We start from the raw sequence: 14722 nt of genomic DNA, 5'->3' as shown, positions 1-14722 counted from the left end.
AGACGGCTAAAAAAGAAGAACAGACATATGTGGAAGACTCTCTTAAAAGGCATGAAGGTGCAGTATAGACAAATATGCTCCTCCTTGCAAGTTTGGTGGTGCGGGAAAAGCCGGTGGTGATTCCATTACCACCATTTTCCCTGCATGGCCAAATTCAAATTATGTGTGCATTCACCTTGCCCAACTTGTTGTTGGAGGTAATCCTTCACTTGACCTCTACAAATCAGCAGATTCACCACATAGTAATTCCATCAGCAGTAAATCCAACAAGCCCAATGGAGTCCTATAGTTCCAAAAATGTGGAATTGCCACTACTTCTAACCCTGTGGTAGCTCCAGCGGATTACAAGTGCCGGTACAGTAATTGAGTTTGGTGGCACTTCAGTGGAATTAACCGTTGGAATACCACCAGACTTATAAAAAGGCAAATGTGCCAAGAAGAGAATAACCCTCTTCTGCTTTGCACTTGTGAGGCCAAGTCAGTACAACCATAATGAGCACAATGTCCTGAGTACCAAACAAAAACAATTCCCAAGTCGGAAGCTGAGAATCCAAAATATAAGTCCCTGTCCCAGATGCAGTTCCAATTACATGTACCAGGGATGAGGATCAGTGGGTAGATGCTTGTTTGCCCCAGTCAAGTCACCAGCCACAGGAAGAGACTGGTATGCAGTCCAAGGGCCAGTAGCCAAAGGGGCAGTGTCCTGTTAATCACAGAAAAAAAACCCACTATTCAATATCACATCCAGTGCATACTTCTGGAGACTCAGCAGCTTAAGCAGAGATATCCTTATTATCACAGGCAAACCACAAACAAATTAGCAGCTCAGATTGACTTCATTCTACACAGATCTAGTTACAATAATAGCATTATTTGCATCAAACATTGTAGTGGTTACACATTTCATTGATGTCATCAATGATATTTTTGATGTCATCTTTGATGTCATGGGTGTTAGTTTTAGCAGTGCACAGTGGTGGTACAAGTTATGGTTGCTTAGTTGACCATAACTGGCGAATTTCAAGGGTTTTTCGGTTGTACTTGGAACCATAATGTCCCTTTAACAAAGTTTTTTTACTGAATTTCACAGATTTTTAGTAGCGCAACTGAACCATAACGTCCCTTTAACAAAGTTTTTTTACTGAATTTCACAGGTTTTTAGTAGCGCAACTTAACCATAACGTCCCTTTAACAAAGTTTTTTTACTAAATTTCATAGTTTTTTAGTATCACCACTTAATCATAACATCTCTTTAACAACATTTTTTTACTGAATATACACTTTCATCATGTGAATTTAGGTTATATTTACTAGGATTCCATTACTTTATATACATGTAGCATAGAACATAGTGAACCCCCCGCTAATGATATTTGAAGGCCACGGACTGAGCGTATGTCCGCGGACGGGCGCGGACGAGATCAGTACTACCCAAACACTCAGGGGGGTATCACATATAACACATCACCCATCCATTTAAAAACCATATATAATGAAATGGTTTATACCATAACAAAAAAAGATATGCCTCCAACGTAATTACCTCACAGAAACTGCACAGCTAGGAGCGACAGTAGATGAACACAACACAACAAATACAAAGTACAAGAAAGTAGTAAGTGAACTTAATTTTTCTTATATCATCGTATACAAAACAAATAATGTATTTCTGTTGTTTTCACACAGAAATGTGCAGTACTTTGGAGTGGCTGGAGGAGAATTTTCCGCATGACGAAATGTCAGAAGATAGCGATAATAATGGTACACACTTCTCTGCATAAGCAAATTAATAGTCAGTACTTTATGTGTACTTAATATATATATGTTTATTTTTAACAGACCATACAAAAATTGAAGAAATTCAACCAAAAGACACAGTGCAACACACCTTGAAACGCATAGAAGAGAAAGTGGACATGCTCAAAGATAATTTCATTAGTTCACAGCAATTTGTGGAGGACCACGTCAAAGGAAACATTAGATACCACTGTAGTACCTGTACCTGTCCCCTTCTCCATTTCCCAGTGAACTATCCCCAAACCTTCAAGAACAACATAAACGTTTCGACGAAACGTCCATCCCATCATCCCCTCACAACCAGCCTGTGGAAACCGCTAATTCCCCCATATTTGTTTCAGTGTCTGCTTCCCCCTCTCTCTCTTATTTGCTGAATATGTGTTTAGTAAAAAAAAGTTATGTTAGTTTTAATGGAATTGTTTGCGTCTTTTTTTTAACATTTTTTTTAAAGAGTTTAAGAGGCCGATTCATGGAATTAATGTGCGCTGAAATTTTCAGCACAAACGTGCAAAAGTGTGCGAATCGCAGTGCCAGTGCGAAAATCGCAGCGAAACCCACGCATAGCGATTCATGGAAGTCCATGCGTGTGGAAATCCCAGGATGTGTGCCAAATTTATGCGTGGCGCACACGTCTCCAAACAGCGTGCGCTAAGCGCACAGCTAATCGCACATAGCGCGCGCACACAACAAAAGTAAGACGAACAGGGGGCGTGACACGCGGAATGGGGAACAACATGTGAAAATGTGGGCGTCACAGGGGAAGTACAGGAGGCAAGTGCGTGGAACGCCCACACTCACGTTTAAAACACGTATTCATGGAATCGAAAAGGGCTAAGGCGTGCGCCAAAAAAGACGCGCTAATCAGGAAACACGTACGCCAGCAAGAAGCAGGCGTATGTGGACCCGCACAGTATAAAAGTGCGCGCAAACAACAAACAAGCACAGATGCCAGGATGAATATACCATTCCTAGCAGTAGTGGTCGTGGGATACCGCAGGAAGAGGAGGAGGATAGTAAGGCCCAGAATTTTTACACCCAGAACCAGTCTTTTTGGGATGCCTGATGACCAGGTGTATGGGAGGTACATGTTTCGACCTCACATACTACTCGGCCTGGTCAGTGAGTGGGAGGATGACCTCACATCACCCACCCTGTGCTCCCAAGCTCTCAGCCCCCTGCATAAGGTCCTCAATGTACTGCACTTCTTGGCCACTGAATCATTTCAATGGACAACTGCTATAGGCCACGCAGTCATGCTGCCTAAACCAGGTCTTGGCCATCATGACTGCACGCCCATCAGTCAGCAGGCACATATACCTGCCCAGAACACCTGCAGAAAGGAAGGCTGTCGTCCAGGATTTTTACGGGGTGGCACACTTCCCCAAAGTGCTAGGTGTCATTGACTGCACACACTACGTCCCCCCAGGGCATCAGAGCACATCTATAGAAACCGCAAGCACTGGCATTCCATCAACGTCCAGGCAGTATGTGATGCCAAGGGAATCATCACCTCAGTATATGCCAACTATCCAGGGTCCACCCACGACAGTTTCATTTACAGAATGTCAACCCTAAACTGGGACCTAGAAGCTGGGTGGCATGGCGATACATGGCTGCTCGGTGAGTATAAATGCCACAGCACATGCATGCATGTCAGATGCTGAGTAATATCACAACCCCACTAATGATACCCATCACCACCTCCCCAGGGGACAGTGCCTACCCTCTGAGCACCCACATGATGATGCCAATTCGGAACCACACCACGCCACCTGAGGTAAAATACAACACAGCCCACATTGCAACCCGGGGCATAGTGGAGCACACATTCGGAGTGCTCAAGTCACGCTTTCACTCCCTTGACCGTTCTGGCGGGCAGCTGTTATACGCTCCCCCAGTAGTGTGCAGGATCATAGTGGCAGCATGTGTCCTGCACAACGTTGCACCACGCCGGGGCCTGCCCGTGGACATGGTGGTGCCCCCACATCCCCAACCACATGCACGCCCGCTGAGCATGGGAGGGGAAAGGGCACGGTGTGAGGCAGCCCGTACGCAGCTGGTGGCTAATTACTTCACCTAAAATCACACCCCTGTGGAGTGCACACAGCCCTGGCACATACCATCAGACAATCAATGATGATGACATAAGGGACAGTCAACTGTCACAACCATACCAGCCTGAGATGGGTCACCTGGAAGTGTTACATTGTGTGCATCCCTACCTACACAAACACAACCAATGATGTGTCATCAAAAGACACACTTCTATGCTGCAAAAATCATTTCCCCCTTGCAAAATACAACATGACAACAGAGTCATGTCACCCAACCCCTCCCCAGCACTGCCACCAAACACACCATGGCATGTCATGCTATGTGAGAGCAAACAAAGCAATCCCAAAACATGACACAAGTGTCAATGTACAGTGTCCCTAATGGAAACTGCACACACACAATATGCTCCCAGTAATGTAGCACTAACAACACACATGACCAAATACTTACCAACAATACAATGCAGTTACACAACCTCAAACATAGCAGGAACATGACAGTACTAAGTTAAAGTAGTGGTAGTCTTGCAACCTGATCATGCCAGCACATCGGCCACTTCCAACTGTACAGTGATGCTGCCACGCAAATGTCCAAGTGCACTGCTTACAACATGAACTCCATCTCCAAAGTAGATGGCCTTGTGAAGACATGAGGAATTAACCTGCAAATTAGGCCTAAGACATGGATGCACAAGCACATAGCAATACACCATGCAGTGTACAATTCAACAACAATATCCACTAGGAATGTATAAACAGTATTGACTACAGACTGCCCACACAGCTCATGGGAGTCCTACCTCACCGTGTAAGCCAATGTCACTTGGGCACACCCTTTGCAAGCCCATGGAAACGGGAAGCAGGAGGGGTGTGTGTCTCACGAACCCAAGCATCTAACCCAAACTCAGAATAAGCCTGCATGTGCCCATCCGGAATACAGTGGATGCCCACTGGAGCCACACAAGGCAACACACTGTAAAAAAACAAAACAAAAATCAAAAATGGCCATGTGTGGGCCGGGGGGGTTGGCCACCCAGGAGGTCCGAGGACAGAGTGCGCACCAACACCCACCTGTGTAAAAAACACCTCCATGGGCTCATGGCCTGCACAGCTATGCCAACGTGGGAGAACTGCTGCTGTGGCTCTCATCACCCTCTGCTGCCACAGGCGGTGGTGCTGCCACAGGAGGTGGTGGTGCTATGGGAGGCAGCCCACGCAAAGCCCTGGTATGGTCCTCCATGGCAGCAAGCATGCAGGTGTGGAAGGTCTCGTTCTGGAGGATTATAGTGCGGAGATCCCCATGCAGCACCTGACGTGATGCCCGGATCTCCTGCCGAGTGCCTGCATCTCAGCTGAGAGCGAACGTGTGAGCCGCTCCAGCTGCTGTTCTGTCCTCAAGTTAGTGGAAGCCTCAAGGTCAACAAGAGTCTCCCTGAGGTGATGGAGTTCTACCCTCAGGTCTTCCCTGTGGCCCTGGGACTCTATTGATATCGATTGGCGTAGAGTCTCCAGTGCCGCCCGTCTTTCCCTGTTGGATGCCAACATGTCCTTCCTGTGTGATTGGCAAATGGAGTCTGTTGCCTGCTGTAGTTGCTCCATCTGCCTTTCAGGGGGGACAATGGAAGTGGCCATCCTCTCCATTGCTTGAGCCATCATCTCAACTGATGCTGCCTGTTGGGTTGCCATACCGTAAATGGATTGTTCAGATGCAGTATTGCCTGGTGGCATACGGCCACCGCGTCGGCAGGCACCACACCAGTTTGGGGCAAGGCGATCTGCACCTTGCTGTGCCGGCACTGCCTGAGGCTGCAGGACTGCATTCCCCCTCTGATCTGCTGGCCCAGGAACAGGATCAGATGTTGTGGAGTGTGACCCTGCATCCGTAACCGCCAAAGGCGGACTTACCAACACTGACATCCCCATAGAGGGTTCTACCCCTGGTACAGGTGGGTTGGACAGAACAGAATCCCTGCCAGAAACACTTACCTGCGACGCCACATAGGTCTCATCATCCAAATCAGCACCTGAATAGAGGTCTGGGGAGGTGCACTCAGAGGCACCCCTCGACAGAATGGTCTGCAGCAAGATTGGGTTCTCACCCACCACCACACCACGTCCCCCATTGGTGCCCGGTCGTGCCTGAGATTCCTCCTGAATCTGCACCATCTCCTCAACCTCAACAGCATCAAGTGCGTTATCCCCTGCAAACACATGAAAGACAAAACATGGAAACATGCATTAGCACCATAGCACACAAATAGGCCTGACAAGCTACAGAACCAGTACATGATTTACACATGTCCCACATGACTATAAACCTCCCATGCATGCACTGTCACTGAGTTAGAAGGGGAGGCAAAAGGCAGACATTTATGACACCAAGATGGAAGAGCAACACATTTGCTGCATGCTGGGTAACACTGCCATCACACATTGGCCTGTGAGTGACATGTCCAATACCCATACATGACACATGCCATCACATAGATGGCATGTACCATAGCAATGGTACATTCCACAAGTACATCCATATGTCAGTGAATGAATACTGTCAGCCATCCATGTGAGATGGACATGATGAGATCAAAAATGCTACATAGTGTGACAAAATAGGCATGTGCCACACACGGCAACACGTCCAGTGTACAAAAATACAGTGAATGCAGGCCGATGTACACATCAATGGTTGGGCACTTCAACATGACAGGAACGAACTATCATGTTCCACATTCAAACAGGCCCCAAAAATTCCTGTGATCAGGCCAATACTCAATTAGCCGGAATGGTCATATCATTCATCTAACAAGGTAACACATGTGGGCCAATGTGGGGTTCATCAATGACAGAAGCATGTCACAATTGTGACAATAGGGCTGGGGAATGCGTAGCAAAAGTGGGAGAATTGTAACAATCAGCCGAACGAACACTGAAAAATACAAACAATGTTGTTGCAAGATGCCACTTCAAGAGCAACTGCAGTAATGTTGAGCAAAATTACTAATGTGGGCAGAAGGGATACATTCACACCCAAATCCAAGGCTGCTGAATGTTTCGGATGAAGCACATGGGTGACCCATGCCAGTCAGGCACACACACCCTTACCTGGCACTCAATCAGAACCCGTCACCCAAACAACATACACATGCATTACACACACATGCATGGGCACTCACCGGACAATGCATCATAACCAGGTAGTCCTCCCACACCTTGGATCTGTTCCTCTGTGATGAAGGCCCCAGCAACAAACTCATGTTCAGTGAGTTTGTTGTCCTCTTGTGGAGACCCACCGCCAGTCACCAGAGTAGCGGCATGATTTGAGGCCAGCTTGTTCTTTGCTCTGCGTTTCAGGTCATTCCACCGCTTGTAGCAATCATCAGCTGAGCGCCTCACAAATCCAAGGGCACTTATGCGGTCGGCGATGGTCTACCAGTGTGCCCTACGTTGACCAGGTGTGGTCTTGCACCCTGTAGTCACTAGCATTTCGTGGCTATGTGCTGACACATAGCCCACAAGTGCATCATGTTCCGGTTCATTAAAGCAAGGCTTCCTTGAGGTACCGGACTGTGTAGCCGTGTGTGGGGTCTCAGCCTGTCGTGCCAGAGCACCCTTCTTCATCTTCTTTAAAGGTGGAGCAGAGCCAGAGTGGCTTACGCCGCTCTGGTCAGTAGGGGCAGAATCACCGGTAGACTGGGTAGTAGGAGTGTGGGAATGCACAATGACCATAGGTCTTGATGCAGGCATTGGTTGCAGGGTAATGTTGGCAGGGGGAACGTCAGTTTGATCGACCTGGACTGACACTGTCGTGGCTGGGAGAGTCAGAGCTCGGGCGGATGGAGCTGCAGCTGCCCCTGCAGCCTCCCCACCCTGCATACTTGGGGCAGCAGATGACATAGCTGCCCCAGATCCACGTGGATTGGTGACAACAACTTGCACCGCCACACGTGGCCTAGACTTGCTGACCTGGAAGTCAGCCAGGGAGTCATCCTGTGCCAGGTCAGGTGCCACAATGGGCTGGTCCAACAGGGGCTGAGCTTGGATGGTGTCAGCCACATTTCCCTCAACCATGGTGGGGGGGCATGGGTGTCCCTGATTGTTCCTCCACACATGGGGGCATAGAGGCACCCTGCAAATCCCCACCACGTCCCCTACCGTGCCCACCACATCCACCTCTTGAGGGTCGGCCACCTTTGCCTCCCTTACCGCTTGGTCGCCTCCCAACCATGGCACTGATGTTGGTGTGCGTATGGGAGTTGCAGTAAACTATTGTCCTGGGCAATTGGGGGTCAAAGGGGTAGGATACCAGATGGAATTCGTACCCTAGTGCTCTAACAAGGCTGTCTGTGACCCCTGGGGGAAGATGATGGGTCACGCAATGCACAGGCAGCCCAAAATCAAAAATAAACGTGCATGCAACCCCTCGTAGACCAGGTGCGTCAAAAAATGAACCCGCACTACGCTGTGGCACCCAGAAACACCAAAATAAGCGTACGCGTAATACACGCAGCCTACAATGACCTCTGAAGGGGAACGCGAAGCACGGGACAAGCACAGTTGCTAAGTACGTGCGGAACTCACCGTCTGTCTGGAAAAAGCACATGAAAAATACGCGCGTGTGCGCGTTGGCAACACCCCCGCCAAATGAAGAATTGTACGCTGTCTGAGGAGACAGGACAAAAGGAAAAGTGAACTCTGTTTGAGGAAACAGGCCCAACAAAAAATCAGAAAAGATCTGTCAGAGGTAACAGGGAGTACGAACTAGAAACGCTGTGAAGTAATCGCATGTGAACCGACAAGAAGTACAGATTTCACCCACTCACTTTCCATGAAAAGCATGTACAAGGAAATGGCGTCCTACATGCAGCTTTTAAACCGGCCCACATGTACACGTCAGAGATGCGTGTACGCGGGCGCTTTCCTCCAATTACATGCAATGACACTGGGACGTGCAGTTTTTCCATGTGTGCTCTGTCATCACGTGCTATGAGGGAAACGCCCGGGCGCGTAATGTAACTTACGCGCTTACACGCTAAGGGCCTTTGCTTCAATGGAATCGCATGTGTGTGCTGAGGCACTTACGCGCTAAAGCCCTTTCCTCGAATTACACGCTGACGTGCAAGAATTTCATGTGCCAAACACTCTGTATGAAGCTGGCCACACGAAAACACACGGAATACCACGCTCTTGCCCAGAAGGCCGAATTACTGCCCCCCAGAGACCCGAGCACGCTCCCACCTGCCATCTGCTGCTGCCTGACTGCCTGCTACCCACGTGCCCTGCCATTTGCTGCCTGCACGTCAGCCAGGGGTGTAGTTGCTGTGACCACCCCTGCTGGAACCGAAGACTCCTGACTGGGATTCCATCGCTCCACAGCCCAGCCCCAGGACCCAGTTTCCCACCCACTCCTGCCTCTGGGGTTGCCATGTCCAGCACTACTCCATCTGGCAGCAGTGGCAACCCCCAGCCAGAGAGGCAGAGGGCCACCAGCTTCAATGCCACCGAAGTTGGTGTCCTGGTGGAGCAAGTCCTGGGGCAGTATGATGCCCTCTTTGGAAGTTTGCGCGCCGACAAGGAAGGACGGACCAGGATCTGGATGGAAGTTGTGACTGCCATCCACGCGGAGGATGTGGCAGTCCGCGACTTACAACATGTCAAGAAGCGCTGGGATGACTTCAGGTCCAGGACCCTCAACACGGCCCGGTGCCTCGCTAAGGCAGCAGATGCCAAGGGGCACCGGGGCCAGCTGTCAGACCATCAAATGAGGTTCCTGGAACGCATATGCCCAGCGCTCTATGTCCAGATCCTTGAGAGGCAGACCCGTCTGGAGTCGAGCGGTAAGTGTACATGCATGTTGATGGTATGCTGTGCATGTCGTGTTGTGCAAGTAGTGTGCGGGTTGCACATGTGTTTATGTAGGGCCATGAAGGGATGTATATGAACATGGGTGTGTGGCTGCCACATGTGAGTCCTCTCAGGTGTGAGACACATTGATGGTGTATGTGTTGGTGAGCATGCTGGGCATATGCAGGTGTGGGAGCACACAGGTTTCAATCTCTCCGTATGTACATTGGCATGGTTGTGGCACAGATGGTGGTTCATAATTCATGTATCTGCACTGTGTACATGTGCATATATGTGTATTTCACATGTGTGCAAATGTGATGCATCATGGAAACAGTTGTTGGAGATGTAGACATGCATGTAAGTGTGGTGGCGTGTGTGCAAGTCTAGTGCACTCCCTGTGTTTCATGTGATGTATGGCTCACCTTTGGCTGCTCATGCTGTTGTATGTGTATGGATGTTGCTGGCCGTTGTGATATGGCTGTGGAATAGCTCATGTGTGTGAGTTGAAATGACATGTGTGTTGGGGATTGCGATGCCATGTCTGAAGTTTGACACTGCCACTCATGTGGAACTGTCATGTGTGTATCAGTCCATTGTACAGTGCCCTGATGCCTGTCTCCTATCTCTCCCTGTCTGCAGTGTCAACTGATGAAGAGGGCGGAGAGTGTGCTGTGGAGCACAGCGGCAGGGATTGCACCGCCAGCCGGAGACACATGGCCCGGCTCCCCTCCCAGGTTGTGATCTCGTCGGGAGTGAGGAGTCTGGTGCCGCGTCCCAGGCCGCAGCTGCCGAGGGTAGGTCCAAGAGGCGGAGGTTTGAGTTGGACTCCTCGGCAGCAGAAGGGGCAGCTGAGACCCCACAGGGTCCGACGGAGGAAGTTGGCACGGAGTCATCCAGGTTGGTGGGGGGTTTGGTGGAGGAGGAGGCCGTGCAAGGGACAGACACGGGGTCTGGAGATGGGGATTCCACTGGTGCTCATGGTGCAGTGCAGAGGCAGCGACAGGAGGCAGCACAGGCCACCGTGGAGATGCCTGTGTGTAATCCTGTCCCCGATCCTGTGACTGCATCATCCCGCACCAGCAGGGATGCCTACGTCCAGACCCGTTTTCAGGGAGGGGATCCGCTTACAACAACTGGCCTTCCTCTCCCTGCAGACGTGGCTATCCGAGACCGGGTTGAGCCTGTCCTGGGTGGGATGGCGTTGCATCAACGGGCCATGCGAGCTGACCTGCAGTCTTTTCATGAGGAGACTGCACGTCTTCTCGGATGGCTCGTTGACCGCATTGACCTACTGGGACAGCTCACCAGGGCCGGATTCCTCCGTTTTGTGGACCTTGTTCCGACCCCCTCCTCAACTGAACCCCCTATGCCCCAGTTATCCTCCATGCCATCTTCCCACCCATGTATCACCTGGGTACCCTGTGGAGCTGCCTCTGACTCTGCGGCCAGGCTGGTGGAGGACACATCCCTGCCACAGTCGGGAGTTGGACGTCCATCAGGGATGGCCACCTCAACAACTGCACCCCAGCCGGAGGAGGATGTGCAGGCAGCAAGAGCCAGGGCACAGGCAGAGGCACAGCAGCAGCAGCAACAAGGTGGGAGCCATCATGGCTCGGGGCCTTCGACATCGGAGGGGCAGGCATCGGCCAGAGGGTAGGAGGACCCAGGATTAGAAGTGTCTTCCGTGTGGCAGCGGTTAGGCCATGCTATAGATGTGGAGCGGCAGCGGGCGGAAGAGGCATGGCTCACGATGGTCAGGGCGGAGAACTCCATGCGGAGGGCCCTGAGGCGGGCCGAGTGCCTCGAGGCAATTAGCAGGGAGTTGGAGGAGAACATGTCGTCGTCCCTGCGAACCCTCGGGGCCATGGAAGAGGACCGCCTCCAGGACATTGAGCAGGAGTTTGATGATGCTCTGGCCCGGGACATCCAAAAGTGAGCCGTCGGACTAGCCCGCTGCCCTTGTAAATAGTTTTTAGAGTTAGGTTTCCTTTATGTTTTCCTTTTATTTGTGGTCAATGGACAATGCCACCCAAATTTGTATATAGTCATATTTTTAGGTAGGTAAGTAGGTTTCATTTGTTTGGTTGGGATCATGGACCCTTTACATCCTTGGACAATGAATTGTATATAGTTTCATCATGTATCCTTTTTTTTTGTTTTGCATTATGGACATGGAGCAATGGATTTTTTTTCCCGGACAATGGATTGTAAATATTTTGACTATGGATTGATTTTTCTCTTTTTTTTGGTTATGAACATGAAGCAATGGATTTCTTTTTTTTAACATTTCCTTTGGATTTGCGTTGTTGGAGGCTGACTTTGGACTGTTTTTCGTTCAAATTCACATGAATTGGTTATCATTTTCATTCAATCATCATTTTCACATGCTTTTCATTTCATGTTTCATATTTTGGTATGCTTTCATTTCATTTTTGATTTCATGTACATAATACATTTTCATTTTTTAGTTCCATGTGTGGGATTCGCTCATTGGCTTGATGCATGTGAAAATGTGGGTTTACACAATGTTAGGCGGAAACCTGTGCAGTTCCCTCTGGGACCACTGCAAAAGATTTAGGACTACAGGTGTTTGGCAGTAAACCCACTTGGTAGCAGTCTGTACCACACAGATTCACTTGGTAGCCGTGGCTGAGCAGTCAGACTTCTCTCAAAAAAAGTTAGGCAGTATGTGGAGTATACAAGATAGGACAATTTACACAGTAGAACAAGTAGACACAGAACAGAGCTTGGGTGTAAAGATATATAATTATTTATTTTAAAACCACATCTATGAAAAAAGCACTGGCACTAATACGGCAAACAACTTCAATCACAATTACTATAAGTATATCAATCCCCTAACAATATTTCGACAAGTCTAAGTTCAACGGCATCACTTATTTGCAGAATGCTTTAACCTAGATGGCCCTCTAATATTCGTTAGAACGAGAGAGAAAAGGCAGGGTATGAAACCAACTCGGCACCAACACTTTTACGAAGCAAATGCAAGGCAAGTAAGGCAGGGTCTACTGTAGATCATAAAGTTCAGAGGCTAGGCCCACTCGGAGAGAGGCAAGGCGATATGTCCCAAAAAGTATCACAGTGGAAATGCACTTCGAGTCTTTGTAGCAAATTGTCACAGAAAGGTTGGACCAGTTTAGAACAAAAAGTTGAGAAGGTCTGGAGGCAACCCAGTGGACAGGTAAGGATTAAGACACCTCACGCTAACCGTCACAAGGGAAGCCAGGCCGACACAGTACCTTGTAAGTGAAGAGAAAGCTCCGGCGGGGGCAGTTGTTCCTGGTGGTGGATGCAAGTCGGGGCTTTGCCAAGAGATGAGATGGTCTCGTCGTCGAAGGAAAGTTGAAGATCGTTTCACCACCAGGGAACAGACCAGCCGCAGAGTGCTCCGTCACAAGGCACCACCTTTTGGTCTCGGTACGGGCTTGTGGCTATCCGGTTGCCGGGGTGCTCAGCACGGGCAATTCGACCACTACATCCTGGAAGAGAAGAAAAAGCAAAGGGACTGGTTGTTCCCACGAGTCAGGGGAAGAAGACTCTCCGGCAGGGAGATCTTCTCTGTCGTTGGGAAGTGGTGAGTCGGTTCAGTAGGGCTCTACCGCAGGTGTCGTCGTAGCAGGTTGGCTCAGCTTTACCCTCGTCGGATTCTTAGGTCCTGTGGCGACTTCTGAAGATCCAGTCCCAAAAGCCCTGCTTTTATGCAGAAAACCCCCATTGATTCAGCCTAGCTGTCAGTCAAAACACGCTAAGTGGTGAGCGGGGTGGCTCACTACTTGGGCCAATCACACCACAGTGCGACTTGAGTTGGCAAGGTAACTCAGTCCAGGGTGCCTAAACCCTCTCCCACACCTCCTGTGGGACACAGACAGAATGGCACCACTTTGGAGGGCTTCTGTGTAGAAGCCTGCCAAAAGGGGAACAAAGGGCTCAACCTTTGGTTCAGAGTTACAGAGGCGAACACATATGCCATTTTAAAAACCGAGTCTTGGCAGAAAATACCAACCGGTGGATTTATTTAAGATAAATAAACCGGCGGTATGTTAGAGACAAATGTGAAAAAGTATTAGCCTCCAACAATGGGAAGAATCCCATAGGAATATATTCGGGGTCGAATATAAAAAGTAGTTTCCACTGCCACCAGCCAAAACTCGACGAGGGGGGACGGGATAGTGCCCCCTCGAACAACAGACCATGGGTAATCGAATTACCCCTACCAGTACGTCAACAATAGGACGGTTTGTACGGGTTCTGTTAGTAAATTTAGGTCTAGTAAAGCCAATGGTGACTTTACATGCCCTGGGCGACAGTAGTCAGTCCCAGAGTATGGAGTCTATGGTGGGGATCCTCTAGGACACCCCAGTGTTACGGCACGGAGGGTGCGGTGTAACACACATAGCAAAACACATGAGGCCCTATGGAGTAAAAGACCCCATAGCCCATAGAACACATTGACATTCAAAGGAATTAACCACATTCATGTCCAAGAGTGGGAGGAAAAGAGTCTCACTCTTGGCAGGATGACAAAAACAAACTCCAGGAATCCAGCAAAGCTGCTGGGGGACTCACTAGGTTAGGAAATGCAGCCTAAACAGAGAATTCTCCCTAACACTCGCCCCCCCCAGACTAAGGGACAGGAGTATTTAATCCACTCCTGGATGAATCTCATACCTCTAGCCGATGACATACATCCTAGAGAGACCATCAGCATTTTGGTGGTGACACCCTGACCTGTGCTCAATGGCGAAATCAAACCCTTGCAGGCAGATTGACCATCTCAGTAGTTTTGGGTTTTCCCCTTTCATTTGCATTAACCATCTCAAGGGTTGGTTGTCAGTCTGAATGACAAAAGTAGAACCATACAAGTATGGCCTAAACTTCTTCAGCGCCCACACGATAGCAAAGCATTCTCTTTCGATTGTTGCCCACCTTGTTTCAGGATCCTTCAGCTTGCGGCTGATGAAGCAAACGGGGTGCTCCCTACGTTTCCCATCTAGTTGACTGAGTAC

Source organism: Ambystoma mexicanum, chromosome 5q (genome assembly GCF_040938575.1).
Source record: "Ambystoma mexicanum isolate Mex_15411 chromosome 5q, UKY_AmexF1_1, whole genome shotgun sequence".
In the NCBI taxonomy this organism is placed as follows: Eukaryota; Metazoa; Chordata; class Amphibia; order Caudata; family Ambystomatidae; genus Ambystoma; species Ambystoma mexicanum.
The sequence above is the reverse complement of the archived record's forward strand: the minus strand, read 5'-3'. Positions refer to the sequence as shown.